Source organism: Vipera berus (assembly GCF_964194415.1).
Source record: "Vipera berus genome assembly, chromosome: 12".
Lineage (NCBI taxonomy): Eukaryota > Metazoa > Chordata > Lepidosauria > Squamata > Viperidae > Vipera > Vipera berus.
Window position 1 is genome coordinate 10675708 of NC_138215.1, and position 17158 is coordinate 10692865.

General features: G+C 40.6%; 1 protein-coding gene across 1 annotated transcript in view; it reads left to right on the forward strand.

Moving 5' to 3' along the window:
- The window catches only part of AGBL1 (AGBL carboxypeptidase 1), a gene marked incomplete at both ends in the record, with an annotated part of 353471 nt that overhangs the window by 132921 nt on the left and 203392 nt on the right, over positions 1–17158 (forward strand). The window lies entirely within an intron of this gene.

Here is a 17158-nt window from a genome sequence, read left to right on the forward strand (position 1 = left end):
CTGACCCATCACACGACCCTTACTTGACGTGACCCACACCTGACCCATAACAAGACCCTCACTTGATGTGACCCACACCTGACATGACCATTACCTGATATGACCTACTGACCACACAAAGCCCTTATGAACAGAAGAACACCCACACTAGACATCCTCTAAATTCTGCTGAAGATGTAACTTAGCCTGGTAACGAAACATTTGGAACCCAACCCATAAGCTCGGAGACAAACCTCCATCCTCAATATCTGCCTATCCCTGGACCTTGGAAAGGACTCGATAGGTGGATGAAAATGCCAAATCCAGTCTAAACCTCTGTCTGATTTTGTGACCAGCCATAATAATTTGATGCAATTCAACGTCATTCAAAAATCTGTTCCTATTATAAAGCCTTATCTTATAATTGTGTATGGTTGGATCTAGGATTAGACACCACTTATCCATTTAAGAGTTCTCCAAGCTTGTATTTATAAAGACTGCTAACTGATTAATCCATTTTATGGTAAATTAATTGCCTGCCTTTTAGCCAATTAATCAGTTATTTGGCAAATTAACATAAACGTTACAGCAATTCAGCAAGAGTGGCAGTGTGTGTGTATTTAATGTATTTAATGAAGATGGTGCTTTGTATTGACTGATTAACTGAGAAAATATAATAATTCGTGGTTTGGTAAATTATCTTAAAATTCATTGCCTGAGTCAGGAAAGGCTGATTTTTTTACATAATGACCTCAGTGTTAAAGATGGTTATTGTAAGGGAAGAAATCTTGAATAATAGCTATTTGCCATAAAAATGCTTTAAAAATATAGCTGTGTTCCTTGGATCAGGCTACTTTATTAAGGCTGCAGTTTTATTTGAGAGAAAGCTTCTTTAAAGTCATTGGAACGTACATATGAGTAAATACGCATAAAACAGCATAATCTTTCTGAATTTCACAGGCTAAAGAAGCTTGTGCAACACCCACATTCTTTTATTTAGGATCAAAGTCTAAAACTTCCATCTTGATGTACTGTCAAACTGGAACAGTCCTACACCGAATTTAAAGCAAGATAATGATTGAGTTTTTCCCTCCTTTTATTAAAATGTAAAAAAAAGAGATTACTCTCTAATTGGTTATCCGCAATTAAAAGTACTTTTTTTAAAAAAAATGAAACTTTGCATTGTGTAAAACGACATGCTGTGCATCGCAAAGTGCCTTTCCTGAGCAATCTTAACACACACTTAAAAAGAAAAGTCCTAGTGCATTCAGGGAGATTTAGTTCTGTAGAATCACAGTTAGCAGGACCTAGCCAATTCTGGTTGATTGCCAAATGTTAAATTTAGAGGGGCTTAGAGAATAGAATGGAATAGAATAGAATAGAATAGAATAGAATAGAATAGAATAGAATAGAATAGAATAGAATAGAATAGAATAGAATAGAATAGAATAGAATAGAATAGAATAGAATAGAATAGAATAGAATAGAACTGGAAGGGACCTTGGAGGTCTTCTAGTCTAGCCCCCTGATCAAGCAGGAGAATAATAGGTGGATAGAAGACCAACAGAAGAGAACATCTCTAGCTCAGACTTGAACTGTGGGATTCTTGGTGCTCTCTGAGCTTGGTTATTTTCTTGCAGACATTTCTTTACCCAACTAGGTAACATCATCACTAACAGGAAGTATGGAGTTTGTGCCCTGTTTATATACAGTAGTTTGCCATACCAGTGTTGATGGAGATATGGTTTCTCTTTGGTAGTTCCTTTATTAGGGTGTTTTTTTGCTTGATGGTTTGCTTAATTGTTTATCACCTTGATAATTCCTTAATTAGGGTATCATTTTCTTCTTGATTGTTAATCCCTGCTTATCTGTGAATCAAATGCTGAAGAGGATATGTTTAGGTCTTTTTGTCTCCTTATTTTTTTTGTCTCTCTTGAATTCTATGTAAACATGGAGGGAAGGCCACCATAAACATCTCAGGCTCTTTGACTTTGAAACAGAGATGAGCACCGGCCCCTAGAGTTGGAAACAACTAGCACGCATGTGCGGGGGAACTTTTACCTTTATATATACAGTATTGTTGCATTTTAAAGTGATAGTGAGGCAAACCTGCTTGCTGCAAGTGACCCCTAGCTTCCTTTTCTGCAACTTCCAAAGCTCACCCCTTGAAAATGGGTCCCCCATACTTACTGTTAAAATTACCATTAAAATTAACAGCTACTGTTAAAACTAATCCCTGTATTTTCCTTAATCTCCTAAACTCCCAAATAATTACATTTCTAGCAACTTAGATTTCAGTCCATAGAAGCAACAGTGATAATTCTAATAGGGTGATCAACTGCTGATTTTTAATTGTGAACCCTGAGCAGTGATGGTAATTAATTATTAATTTTAGAAGTATGATTCCAGCTGCAAAAATATTAATGTCATCTCTTTGGTGGAAAAGATCCACCCATGCACATGTTTCATTTAGAATATGGTAATCGGTAATGTAGGCCTATTGTCATTTTCCTCCTAAGATGAATATTAGAAATGGTGATTGTGTTTATGGCTCTGGAGAGGTTGGTATGTTAGATGCCATTTATTCTTGACAATGTGGTGCTGGCTACCAGCTTGGCTGGCTTCAAACAACGGTTGGACCAATTCAAGGTAATCATGGGGACTGATGACTCTTATCCTCAGTGGTAGCATTATTGTCTCTGAAGGCCACCCATTGGGAGTCTAATGGGCTTCTTTGTTGGCCATGATGAACACCAACTGCTGTACTAGAGGGGAAATTTCTTTATGTCTATTTTTTTTTCCTCTTGCTGTTTTGAACAAAAGAGGTTTTGAAGGGAGGATTTGGGATCAGTCTGGATGTCCAAGCTCTGATGGAGAAGACATGCCAGACAGATGCTGCTGTGGCCACAGCTTCCTCTTAATTTACTGGTTATCATGGTGGTGTTGGAGCTTGTTGATAGCAAAGAGGGGAAATGGAGTTTTAGCAGTGCTTCTCTGAAAACATTCAGAGAAGAGCAACTAAGGCCTGGAGACCAAAACATATGAAGAATGGCTGCAGGACTTGGGTTTGGCTAGTCTAAAGAAAAGAAGAAATAGGGGAGACATGATAGCAGTGTTCCAGTATCTGAGGGGCTGCCACAAGGCAGAGGGGGCCAGGTTGTCCACCAGAGCATCAGAGGGCAGGACGAGAAACAATGGTTGGGAAACTGATCAAAGAGAGAAGCAACCTGGAATTGAGGAGAAACTTCCTGACAGTGAAGACAATCAACTGCTTTACCCTCAGAAATTGTGGCTGCTCCATCACTGGAAATTTTCAAGAAGAGACTGGACAATCACCTGTCTGAGATGGTATAGGTTCTCCTGCTTGAGCAGGGGGCTGGACTAGAAGACCTCCAAGGTCCCTTCCAAATCTATTCCATTCCATTCCATTCCATTCCATTCCATTCCATTCTATTCTATTCTATTCTATTCTATTCTATTCTATTCTATTCTATTCTATTCTATTCTATTCTATTCTATTCTATTCTATTCTGAATTCTATTCCGAATTCTATTCTATTCCATTCCATTCTGAATTCTATTCTATTCTATTCTGAATTCTATTCTTATTCTTATTCTTATTCTTATTCTTATTCTTATTCTTATTCTTATTCTTATTCTTATTCTTATTCTTATTCTTATTCTATTCGTATTCCTATTCTATTCCTATTCTATTCTATTCTATTCTATTCTATTCTATTCTATTCTATTCTATTCTATTCTATTCTATTCTATTCTATTCTATTCTATTCTATTCTATTCTATTCTATTCTATTCTATTCTATTCTATTCTTCAGTGTATCAACCTAGTCCTCTTTGAAGGGGCAGGGGAGTGATGGGAGCTTTGAATTTTTCATATTTCTCCAAAGCATCGATCATAACTTTCTCCTCCATCACACCTTTCATTCTGGGCCGCTGCCTTAATGACAAGAAGGAAATGCATCTCTGGCTTCAGTGGAATTAAATAATGGTTAATACCCTGAGTTGGTTATTAAATCAGTCTTTTTCATGCGAAAGTACTTTACAAAGACCCCTGAAAACTGAAGTAAAATTGCCTTCAGGCTAGCTTGGCTACTGGTGTCTTTCATGGATACATCCATGCAGTTTCCTTGATGTGATACAGAAGTAATTTGTTGATGCCTTCTACCGTATCTGACTCCTTTGATTCCAGTGCTTTTACCTTTCCTAACGTTTAAGTATCATTGCACATACAGTAAATAAAATGGTCAGTCATAGCAGTGTGGGGAAGGGTCATGTGAGATTGCCTTGACTGGCCTTTACTGCTATTTCTTTGGAACTTTTGAAAAGAAAAGGTTCTTTGAGGGAATGAAGAATGTTTTCTGTAAGTTTTGTTTCTTTGTCTCGTGGGATCTGTTCTATAATTGGGATTTGCCACAAAACATTGCAGCATGGTGTGGTCCAGGTCCTCTTTTCAAATAGGTTGTAACTTAGACCTCCGTTATGATAAATGTCTTCCGGCTGTCACAGAGATAAGGAGGCTAAGTTATTCTCCAAAGCACCAGGGGTCAGGACAAAAAGTAATGGGTGGAAGCTTATTCAGAAGAGATCCAAGATAAATTTCCTGATGGTGAGATCAATCAGTGGGATGGCTAGTCTCCTGGAGTTGCGATTGCTCCATCACAACATTTTCAAAACTAGACTGGACAACCATTTGACTGACATGGTATAGGGTCTCCTGCCTTGAGCAGGGGAATTGGACTAGAAGACCTCCAAAGTCTTTTCCAACCCTACAATTCTATGTTCCATTGTTCACTTTTTCCATACTTCCTGTTCTCCATAACCCCCATCATAATTCCTTGTCCACTAAGCTCACTCACCAATGAGCTTTTGAGATATTAAAAGTTGTTCTTCATAATTTTGCAAATCTTTGAATTTTCATCTATCTGCTGATAATGTCCCTACCCTTTCACACCCCTTTTTCTATAAATGGGGTTGAGAATATTAAATTCTCTCACCCTGGGGTGGTTCATTGGGGTGGGTCACATCTGTAGGTTTTACACTTTCCTGTTGAATGCCATTACCCCTCTCGGTTACATTTTTTTTCCCTTGAGGAAACCAGGAAAATCTCAGTAAAGAATGCTGATGTCACTGAGAGATGACACCCCAATATCTGGTAGTCAAGGAGGCTTGTCTATGTAATGACATCCCTGGGGCTGAGGGAAGGCGGAGACAATCTAAATAAATAGTTTAACGCTTTTTTTGCAAGCTGTGCCAACACATTTCCATCAATGTCCTTCCCTGTTGTATGTAAATATTTATGAAAAACCCTGAACCATTCCAGCTTACTTCTGTTCTCTGTGCACTAGCTTATTTCAGGTCACGCCTCTCTTCCACTAACAGCCTTGAAGACGCTAGTATAAATTAATATTGTTTCCTTTCTTTTGAAAGCTCATAAAAATGTCAGCTAGGACAATTTTGAACAAGGTGATTATTTGGAGTATCTCCTTTCCGATCTGACTTATTAACGAGCAGGATGATTTTTGCATCTCATACATTCAGACCCCTATAAATCTTTCCTCCTTCCATTCAGTTATGCTACTTGTGCTACTTCTGCCTACTTGTCCCAACATCTTTCTTGATTTAAGAGGGATTCCCCCCCCCTTGCCTTACTTCGAAGTGTATATGTTCTGCACTAGAGCTTTCCTGGTTAGTCACAGCGGTAGGGCAGAGAAATGGGGCTTTAAGAATGAGCTTTGCCACCATATGGGACGGTATGGTCACTCAGTGGTTAAGATGTTGGGCTTGTCGGCTAGACAGCCAGCAGCCCAGGTTTGAGACCCCAGCACCATGGGAGAGAGGGAGTTCCTGTCCTCGCCCCAGCTCCTGCCAACCTAGCATAAGCATGCAAATACGAGTAGATAAATAGGTACCACTTGGGTAGGAAGGTAACAGTGCTCTGTGACATCGTGAGGTGGCCACATGACTGCAGAAATGTCTTCAGACAGTGCTGGCTCAATGGCCTTGAAATGGAGATGAGCACCTGCCTCTATAGTTGCCAATGAATAGCGGAGTATAATCCTTAGGAACTCCTTTACCTTTTTACCTTTGTAATACAGGCATGTTGATGCCACCTTTCATATATACTGGCGAGTTGAGGAGACCTAATCCTTGCTTGATGACCTCACTTGAAGTCGCAAAAGAGTTGTTTGGGGTGCATCTCTTTGTCAAATATAAATTGAAAATGGTAAGTGTTCTAATTCAGATGTGGTCATAATTTTGCATTTATATTTCTATAGTACACAACTCAAATGAGTAGAGGAATGTCTTGAACAGGTAACAGAAGTAAAGGGGTAGTCGCATCCAATCTCCTTCCATTACCACCCTACTCTCACCCCCTTCAGCTTAATGTATCTAGTGCAGGGGTGTCAAACTCGCCATGTCACTTGACGTGTCATGACGTATCGTGATTTTTTCCCCATTGCCGGAGCTGGGGTGGGCGCAGTTTCGGCATGACGCATCTGGCCCGTGGGCCGGCAGTTTGACACCCCTGATCTAGTGGAAAGGAACTTTTGCAAGCTGTCTGCACAATTAAGTCATGCACCTGAAAGCATAGCAGTGTTCCTGTTTGCAGTAAGCTACTTTGAGCATGAATGGAGACTTGGGCTAGTAAGCTAGGAGTGGATTATGTGAACAAGGCAAGATCATGATCTTGGTCTTCTTAGCAAACCAAATCAACCCAGATCAAAGTAGATTTTCTTGGTCTTGTAAGGTTTGAGATTGTGGGGGTAAGTGGAATGTGAAACAGCTATAGAAATGCGGTTTCAAGGGCTGCGTGCTAATGTTCTACACTGCAGTGAAAAGAACAACTGCACACTTCTTAAGTATTGAAGGAATTTGTGCAATGTTATATTAAGGATCTCTTCATAGGGCAATCTATAATAATGGGATTTTGACTGCACCTGCAAAATAGCAGCTTCTGTTCTGGAAGCTAATTTCTGAATGGTTGTAAACAGCTCAGTCCGTTGTGTGATATGCACTTCTTTGAAACAGCATCTCCCCACTGTGGATGGAGTTTCATTGTGAGACATTAATGTGTCCATGTGTAGGGCTGGTATGGTATATTTTTCAGGGCATCATGAACCTGGGTTCTTGAAAGCTCTGAAGGTGACCAATTTGAGATATAGAAGTTAGGAATCAAGCCGATTTTGCCATCCAAACCCTGGGATGAATTTGTATTTAGCTAATACTTGAGATGGAGGAATAGTGACACAAGATATAATTTTGAAGGCAATTAAAAAAAAGTCAGGTGAACAGACTGGACAAGACTGAAGAAAGTTCAGGAAAAAAACCCAACAAAGTAAGAAAGTTAAATTACTTGAATATAAATGGTCTTTCATACTTTCCCACCATGTTTGATGGTGATGCTTCCTGTGAATTTCTCCAGGGAAATTCACCCCAGCCAAAAATTGGAATGAATGCGCTATCTTTTCTGACTAACCAGCGTTATTAAAAGGCATATACTTTGGTCATGGCTTTCGTCTTACAATGACCAGGGGGTAGCAAAAACTTTTAACAGTGTATTTAAGGCAAGTTTCCCTTGAAGTCCCACAGATGAAAAAGCCTTGTGGGATAAGAAAGAAAACATGAGGATCCAAGGAAGCTGCACATTACTGGAGAACAAAGTGTATCATGAAGGCAGTCATTCTGCCCCCAGGTTGCTAAATAAAATGCAAGAACTCAACACCCCTGTTGTGCACCATTTCTGCTCCACTTAATTTTCCTCAGAAAGAGCTTCTGAAGCAAAATGTCTTTCTCCAAACTGAAGGACGATTTGCCTTCAGAAATCCTGGGCACCCCACTACTGGAGATTTTTAAGGAGAGACTAGACAGTCACTTCTCTGAAATGGTATAGTTTCCCCTGCTCAAGCAGGGGGCTGGACTAGAAGACCTCCAAGGTCCCTTCCAGCTTTATTCTATTCTATCGCCCCCATAGTGCTTTGCAGCACTCTTTGAATGGTTTACAGTGTCAGCATTATTTGCACATTGCCTCCAACAATCTGGATCCTCATTTTACCAGCCGTGGAAGGATGGAAGGCTGAGTCAGCCTTGAGCCCTGTCAGGATTGAACTCCTGGAAGATAATAATAATAATAATAATAATAATAATAATAATAATAATAATAATAATAATAATAATAATAATAACAACAACAACAACAACAACAACAACAACAACAACAACAACAACAGCCTGGACAGCTATCGGGTGTGTCAAACTGCGCTACTTGAACATCTTACATTTTAAGGAGACCTGGTTGATACCTAGGATGCTGGCACCAACCCATGTCAACCATTAGTGCCAGTCAGTTTGAGTGTTCAGTTGACTGAGTGTCATGTTTTATGAATAAAAGTTTTTAATAATAATAATAATAATAATAATAATAATAATAATAATAATAATAATAATAAAGTTGGAAGGGATCTTGGAGATCTTAGTCCATCCCACCAGTGTGCAAGCTAATGTGGAATCTGCCAATCTCAGAAGCTGATAGGAATTTGAGTTCTTAGTTGATCTTTCCCAGACACTGCAGCTCCAGAAGAAAAAACTATTATTTATTATCTCTAAATTTAAGGTTATTAATTGCATCAGTTCAAAAAAAGAAGAAGAAGAAGCAAAACATCGTAAACAGCAATAATGAACACTGCCAAATGCTAATTCCCTCTGCTTGCCAATGGTGCCTGTATTTGATTGATTTTTTTTATACCTCTTCCCAGAAGTATTAAATTAAAAATGATTCAGAGCTGCAGGATCATTGATCAAGCTTGGAGTTGATAGAAGAGTACACAGACACTCAACACTAAAGGTCCTTGCAATTCGGCTGTAATCGCCTAGCCCTTGGGATAGCCTGCTGCTCACCTTAAATTGATTTGTTTCCCTTTAGACGGTCCCAAAGGATAGAGCTAAGGTCAGGTTAGGAATCATACTTTTGGGTTTGCTTGCTTGTAGCTTCTTGAGTAAACAAACCACTGTTGGATAGATTTATGATGGAATAGATGTTGGCATCCCATCTGGGATATTCCCATGACATTATCATTGGTCATTGGGGGTACCATTTTGTTTCATCATGCCACCAGGAGGGCATTTGTAGCCATGAAAGCATCTTCTCATTCACTGTTTTTTCTACCATTGTGCTGCCTTTTGCTCTTAATGATGGGATCTGTCTGCCAGTCACAGGCTGGTATGTAGGATACACTGAGCCATAAGCTGGCCAAGAAAGTTTGTTGCTTCATGCTGTGTGAACCGAGCCTTTGTGGTGAGTTTACAGTGGGTGACCCTAGCCCATTGGATTAATGAGTAGACCATGGTTATGTTAACTGAGGCTAAGTATGCCGTTCACAGCCATGCAAAAATTGAAATATACATCAGCCAAGAAGTAATCACTAGCACAACCAAGAAGCAGGTGTCTGATTGATGAATGCAGCAGCAGCCCAATTAAGTATAAACCCCCTTCTTGTGTTCAAAATGCAAATGTTTCAACAACAGAAGCATACAATGATCTTCCACAGGTGGATGGTGTGCCCTAGCCGAGTAGCAAATCTCAAACCGGTCCCCATGAGATGATGTGAGGGAACCAAAACAGGGGATCTGGTTTTGCAGACCAGGCTTTCAAAAAAAATCTGGACAGGACTGACAGATCTCCTCTCCTTGGCTTCATTTTTTCCAGAGAGTGATTTATTTGGTCCCTTATCTGCCTGAACTGCCTTGCCGCATGAATTATGATCCAGGTTCATTTAGCACCACTGTTTCCTCCTTAGTGAATGCACTATTAAATATCTTGGCTCCCCAGGAACATGCTGGCTTCTCTATTTACAGCTGTTCCCCATGCAACCCCCTCCCACTGCTTTGCCCCTGCTTTCTCCGACTCTGCTCTGTGGCCCCATAATGACCACAGAGATAAATAAAAGGCATAATTTTTCCCAGCTGTTGTTCTTTCTCCCAGCCACTGTCACTGCTGTTGTTTTGGTTGTTGCCCTGCGTGGTAGTATATATAATAACAAGGAAAACAAATCTTATTACTCAGGTAATTACAATAAATAAAAAGATGAGACGGGAGGTGAAGGATATTTTTTTTTTAAATGTAATTTACTCTCTCTATATACAGTGTTAGGTTGGCCCCAGTGGGCACAGGGAGGGAAAGACTGTGGCTAATTAGCAGCCAGGTGTCACAGTCACAAAAACTCAGCTGCCTTCTTGCAACCTTGGACTTCTGAAATTGACTAACTTGCTGCCTGGGGTGTTTTCAAGACTGGTGATCCATCACCAGCTTCTGTTATTGCATTGTGCTCTGTTATGCTATGAGCTGTAAGCCTCTGCAAGAGCTTTTGCCAAACTGGTGCCCTCAGGAGCCTTGAATATCAGTTCCCCAAATCCTCAGCCTCTTATAGCGGCAGTACCCATCCTTTGTGGCACCAGGGACTGATTTTGTGGAAGACAATTTTTCCACGGACTGGTGGGGGTGGGGGGATGTTTTTTTGCAAGCAACCTAGATCCTGTATCTGTGTAGATTAACCTTTTCTATTTCGCTTGACACTTGCATGGCCTTTTTCCTGAAAGACCATGGACCAGTACCCATCCATGCCGCGGGGGTTGGAGACCCCTGCTCTATACTCACTAGGGATTTCAGGCATTGATTTCTAAGACATCTGGAGGGCCCCAAGTTGGAGACAGTGGCTCCGTGACTTTTGACACATTCCCATACCTTCCCCTTTCTGTGACTCATGTTTTCATGCAGGTGACCATCAGATGAGCAAGTGCAATCTGTTCTGTATCTATGGAGAGTCTCCATCATCCAGGTCATGGTTGCCCCAGAAGTGCTTTTTCAGGAGGCAACTGGACTTTCTTTGTTTCTTCTCTGAAGACGTTTCGCTTCACCCTCTGAATGGCAAGAGAGTATGAACGGATTTCCAGAAAACACTGCAGACCACAGGAACCACTTGTGCTTCAGTTTGAGATGCAGACAAGACAGACTCATCCCCAACAGCCTGCGCCTGTCTTCAACAGGGAAGGGACGCAGGGCAGAAAGCATCCTGCAGCCACGAAGTCTCCACGCACATTTGCACTACTCAGGTGACCCTGAGGATAAACCTCCCAATGGCCTGAATGACTCTCTAAAAGAATACAAATGACCAGCTGTCTGCAAGGAGTATAAATCCTTCCATTTCCCCACCCTCCAGTCAGAGCTGAAGAAGCTTCTTGGATGAGAAGCAAAACATCTTCAAAGAAAAACAAGAAAGTTCAGTTGCCTCCTGAAAAAGCACCTTTGGGACAATCTGCTCTATGGCTTCTCCATGTTACCTGGGGCATTCAACATAGGTCAGATTGCAGATCCTCCTTAATAAAGTGCACAAATCTCTCATCCATTCATCCTCTCATCTTGAATTCTTTCTTCCTCAGTGGAAGAGGATGGTTGGGGTCTTTTGCAGTTTACTTTTGCAAGCCAGTAAGGAAAGTTATGTTTTTCTTTCCTTTTTCAAATTGCTCCATCACCCTATAGCTTCTCTGGCTGCCTGACTTGAAAAAAAATCCCCTTGGGAAGAGTTTTGCCTTAATGCTTTTCCTTTGGACTGAATTAAAGCATGGTGAACTTGTAAGACTACTGGGGAGATGCTTGTAGATTTGCTGGGGAGATGGTTGTACAAAGAGCAGCAAAGCACAAAAACATACACCCTGGGCACTGTAGAGCAAGAGCTTAATAACAGTAAGAACTCCACACTCAGACCATCTTAATTGCAGTGGGGTGGTGGTCTCAATTAGGAAAACAATTTAAAAGGCTGTTTCTTTTCCTTCGGATTGAATAAGAATTGAAAAAACGTGAGAAAAATATTGATGCAACACTTAAAAATATTGACACATCACTAAAGAAAACAGCTAGCCAAAGAGCACCCACAGAGAACTCCCAGGTATAATTATAAAAAGGATGGCTTTCTTTTGGCAGTTATCTAGTCCAATCCACTGCTCGATCAGGAGAGCCTACACCATTTCAGACAAATAGCTGTCCAGTCTCTTCTTGAAAGCCTCCAGTGATGGAGCACCCACAACATCTGGAGGCAAGCCATTCCACTGGTTGATTGATCTCACTGTTAGGAAATTTCCTTTTTGTTCTAGATTACTTCTCTCTTTATTAGCTTCCAACCATTGTTTCTTGTCTTGCCTTCTGGTGCTTTGGAAAATAGGTTGAAGTCTTCTTAGTGGCAGCCCCTCAAATATTGGACCTGCTATCATGTCTCCCCTGGTCCTTCTTTTCACTAGGCTAAAGGTAAAGGTAAAGGTTCCCCCGCACATGCGTGCTAGTCATTTCCGACTTGAGGGGCCGGTGCTCATCTCTGTTTCAAAGCCGAAGAGCCAGCGCTTGTCCGAGGACGTCTCTGTGGTCATGTGGCTGGCATGACTAGACGCCAAAGGCGCACGGAACGCTGTTACCTTCCCACCATAGTGGTCCCCATTTTTCTACTTGCATTTTTACGTGCTTTCAAACTGCTAGGTTGGCAGAAGCTGGGACGAGTAACAGGCACTCAGTCTGTTACGCAGCACTCGGGATTCGACCCGCCAAACTGCTGACCTTCTGATTGACAAGCTCAACATCCTAACCCACTGAGCCACTGCATCCCTTCACTAGGCTAGACATACCCAATTCCAGCAACTGTTCTTCATATGTTTTAGCCTCCAGCCCCCTAATAATCTTTGTTGCCCTTCTCTCCATCCTTTCCAAAGTCTCAACATCTTTTTTATATTGTGGTGACCAAAACTGGATGCAGTATTCTTTAATATGTGGCCATGCTAAGGTTTTGCAAAGTGGTATTAATATTTGACATGATCTTGATTCTATCCTTCTATTAATGCAGCCTAGGATTGCATTGGCTGTTTTTGGCTAATGCCGCATACTATTGGCTCATACTTTCTGCTACTGAGGGTATTTTCTGTATCATATTTTTTTCTATCACTTTTAAACCATTCCTAACTACCTATGCTTCCCTGTCTCAAACAGCCCAGTGGGATATATTCCTTACAATAACTTCCCTTAGGATTTCTTTGTGTTTTGGAAGCCAGCCCATTGGAATGATAATCTTAGAGCGAGAGGCAGGACACCAAACTCCACATATTAGATTTTTTTTTAAAAAAAAGAAGAATTCAGCTTTTCCTTGAAAAAAAAAGATGAAAAGATCTTTGTCATCAAATAGAATGAGGAGTGTTAGTGAAAAACTCTCAGAGAAGCAGTATAGTATGTGCTTGACAAACAATTCCTTTCGAGTCTAAAGAAAACCTGATAAAAATAAATGAACAAAAAATGAACCCCTTATCATTCCTTCCTTCCCATTCAGTCATGTGTGCTTATTCCTATTGAATCAATGTCTCTCTCTCTCTCTCTCTCTCTCTCTCTCTCTCTCTCTCTCTCTCTCTCTCTCTCTCTCTCTCTCTCTCTCTCTTTCAATAGGAATAAGCACACATGACAGAGAGAGAGAGAGAGAGAGAGAGAGAGAGAGAGAGAGAGAGAGAGAGAGAGAGAGAGAGAGAGAGAGAGAGAGAGAGAGAGAGAGAGAGAGAGAGAGAGTGCTTTGTTCATTTTCTTTTATTTTCCTTAAAATAGATGCCCACACCTTTGGAGCTGCAGATCCTAGGAAGGGTGATAAGATTAGCTGAACTAGCTAGTGAGGCTACCACAGAACAAGCAAGTCTAAAAAAATAAATAAATCCATCCTTTGGTTATAAAAGCAAATTTTGGATGAGTGGGATAATGAAGGCAGTTTTGAATTTGGAAAAGTAAGGATGAAATGAGCCGCTTTACTGCTTATGGTTGAAAGTGATGGTAGACATAAGAATAAATAGAATCATAGTCTCGTAGGGCTGAATGAGACCTTGGGGGTCTTCTCCTACCAGAATGGCTTCTAATTGTAATAATTGTAGTAGGATTACTTCTGGAAAAGGGGATTTAGAAAGTCCTCGATTTACAACAGTTCATTTAGTGACTGCTCGAAGTTACAACAGCACTGGAAAAAGTGACGCGTGACCGTTTTTCACACTTACGACCACTGCAGCATCCCCATGGTCACGTGATCAAAATTCAGACACTTGGCAACTGACTCATATTTATGACCATTGCAGTGTCCCAGGATGATGTGATCCCCTTTTCTGAACTTCTGACAAGCAAAGTCAATGGGGAAACCAGATTCACTTAACAACCATGTCACTAACTTAACAAGTGCATTGATTCACTTAGTAACAGGGGCAAGAAAGTTGTAAAATGGAGCAATGCTCACTTAACATCTGTCTCTCTTAACAATGGAAATTTTGGGTTCACTCATGGCTATAAGTTGAGGACTACTTGTATTTCCCTAAACTTGTAGCCTGAATGTAGCCATCTCTTGAAATCAACAGTTAATTGTAGTGCGGCCTGGTCTGTATTTTCTTGGGATGCAGCAAGGAATCCATCTTCTTTTTTGAACCACTCCCTCAAGATGCTGTACTCTTGTTTCCTTTCATTCTAAAACAATACGAAGGAATGTCATTCTACTTTTTTGGTGAAGCTACATTAACAGAATCTTGCAAGTCTGAAAGCACAATTCTCCCCCGTCTCCTTTGCAGCTTGAGAATTTAGGGAGGACACCCTTCTTTACTCCACCCACTGTCCACTTTGTGGTCTCTTATGTGACTGTTCCTCAAGTAGCATTTTTTCGCCCCATCTCCCAAGGTCTTTCCCACATCCCATTACAAAGCTACGGTGCTTCTCAGTGCAGTGTGAGAGATAGAGGGGACTGGAGGCTAAAATACATAAAGAACGTTGCGGGATTTCGGTATGAAAAGAAGGACTAAGGGGTAACGTAATAGCAGTGTTCCAAAATCTCAGGGGCTGCCACAAAGAAGAGGTGGCTCCATCTGTTCTCCAGAGCACCTGGAGGCAGGACAAGAAGCAACGGATGGAAACTAATCAAGGAGAGAAGCGATCTAGAGCTAAGGAGGAATTTGCTGATAGAACAATTAATCAGGGGCATGACGTGCCTACAGAAATGGGTAAACCTTTTTGGAGGTTTTCAAAAAGAAATTGGACAACCATTTGTCTGAAATGGTACAGGGTTTCCTGCCTGAGCAGGGGGTTGGACTAGCTCCAGGGTCCCTTCCAATTGTGTTATTCTGTTCCAGAGGCAGGCTGAGATGTGGAAACACATTTCTCTTGTTCTGCATCCATACTTCATCTTGGATTGTGGAATTATTTAGTTTCTGACTGTCTGCATTAAAAAGGAAGAAGTTTTGTTTTGCCCCAGTTCCTGAATATTACACCAGTCTTTTTATATAGTCATTAGTCTCTTCAGTTTGCTTCACCTCACTATCTTCCTGATGTGCACATGTGTATTAATGGAAACCCTGCTAAAAAAACCAACAACAACATGCAGAGAGCAGCCACAGGGTTTTATTGAAATTCTTTTGGAGTGGGTTATATACAACCTCTGCACAGAAGGGTACTATACCATTAGAGAAATACTACCTGTGAGCAGTCCTGGTGCTCTTATGTGCATATGTGATCACTTCACAGATGCATTTTTTTTTAAAAAAAATCCATTCGGTCAAGGTGGAAAACAAGAAACGGCAACAGCATATTAAATGCTGAAGTGGTAAATAACCTTTCAACACAGAGAATGTCTGCAGAGGGCTCTAGATTACTAAGATTTGATACAGATATTGGTAAACCAATTTGTTGGCTTGATAAATTTGGAAACAAGGCTTGCTATAAATGATACCCTCCAAGCAATTACGATCTTTCTTAAGCAAGCATCATGCATTATAAATCAGTAAACTAAGATTTGGGCTGGGTAAATCCCATTTTGCTAGCCAGAAAGTGGCTGGATTTATTTGGTTGTTAATCTCCCTGTCTGTCGGGAACAATTAATTTGACTTCCCAAAAAAAGGAAGCTGTGGCCTCTTTTAGTAGAGAAAAACAGCCACCACCATACAGAGAAGCTTATCTACATGCAATATATAAAATGTTGAGGGGTCTAGAGCACAGTTCTTATTTCTTAATGTACAATACCTCCAATTTATGCATTTCTTCCTATAAATATTCTTGATTAAGAAACAGTTGTTGGGTATGACACAGGACCTCTGGCACTGATGTATTGGATAGTATAAGTTGCTGTGGTCTCCATTAGAATTCTTTAGGAGAGTTAATATTTCTCATAAACTCTCATAATGAGAAATGTTAACTCTCCATAAGGAATTCTAACAGAGGCCAAGGTCAAGATAGCCTATAAGTCATCCAATACCTCAATAGCAAGAGCGCTTAGACTTATATGCCACTTCATAGTTCTTTACAGCACTCTCTGGGTGGTTTACATATTTTTCCCAACAATCTGGGTCCTCATTTTACTGCCCTCAGAAGGATGGAAGGCTGAGTCAACCTTGAGCCCTGTCAGGATTGAACTCCTGGCAGTGAGCAGAGTTTGCCTGCAATACTGCATTTTAAGCACTGCACCACCACGTCTTATCAACGCAAGAATTTGTGTCATACATGACTGTTGTTTATTAGTGACGGATTATTTATACGCAATTGTCACTGTCTTTCTTCTCTCCTTTTTCCGCTATCCCTTTTTCCATTTCTTCTCAGCCCTGCGCTCCCCCCCCATATTTTTTCTCTCCTCCATTTTAAGACTCCATATATCTCTTCCTCCCAGGAAAGCTATATTAATGTAGTCAAAAATCAAAGAGTTTGCTATCACCTTCTCAGATTAACCAATTTTATTAAAAGGCATAAGATTTTGTGAGCTACAGTTTACTTCATTAGATATAGGGCGCCTAAACTCACAAGAGCTTGTGCCTTTCAGTTAGATGATTATTATTTTTTTCTTCTTGCAAGAGTCTCATCCTGTACTATCTCTCTGCAAAGTGTGATGTTGGAAGTAAGAAATTTTGGAGAGAAAGCTTTTTTAAACAAACAAACAAACAAACAAACAAACAAACGAATAAACCAAGATTCCAATTTGATGTAATTGGAACTTTGTTTAATATTAATTCATCCCTAGGAAAGATAGCACCTGCAGAGGGCATCCTGTGCAAAGAAAAATAGCTTGTAAGAAAATAAGAAAAAACATGTTGTTGCTTTTTTACTTAATATGAGGCTTGCTAGCTTTTCC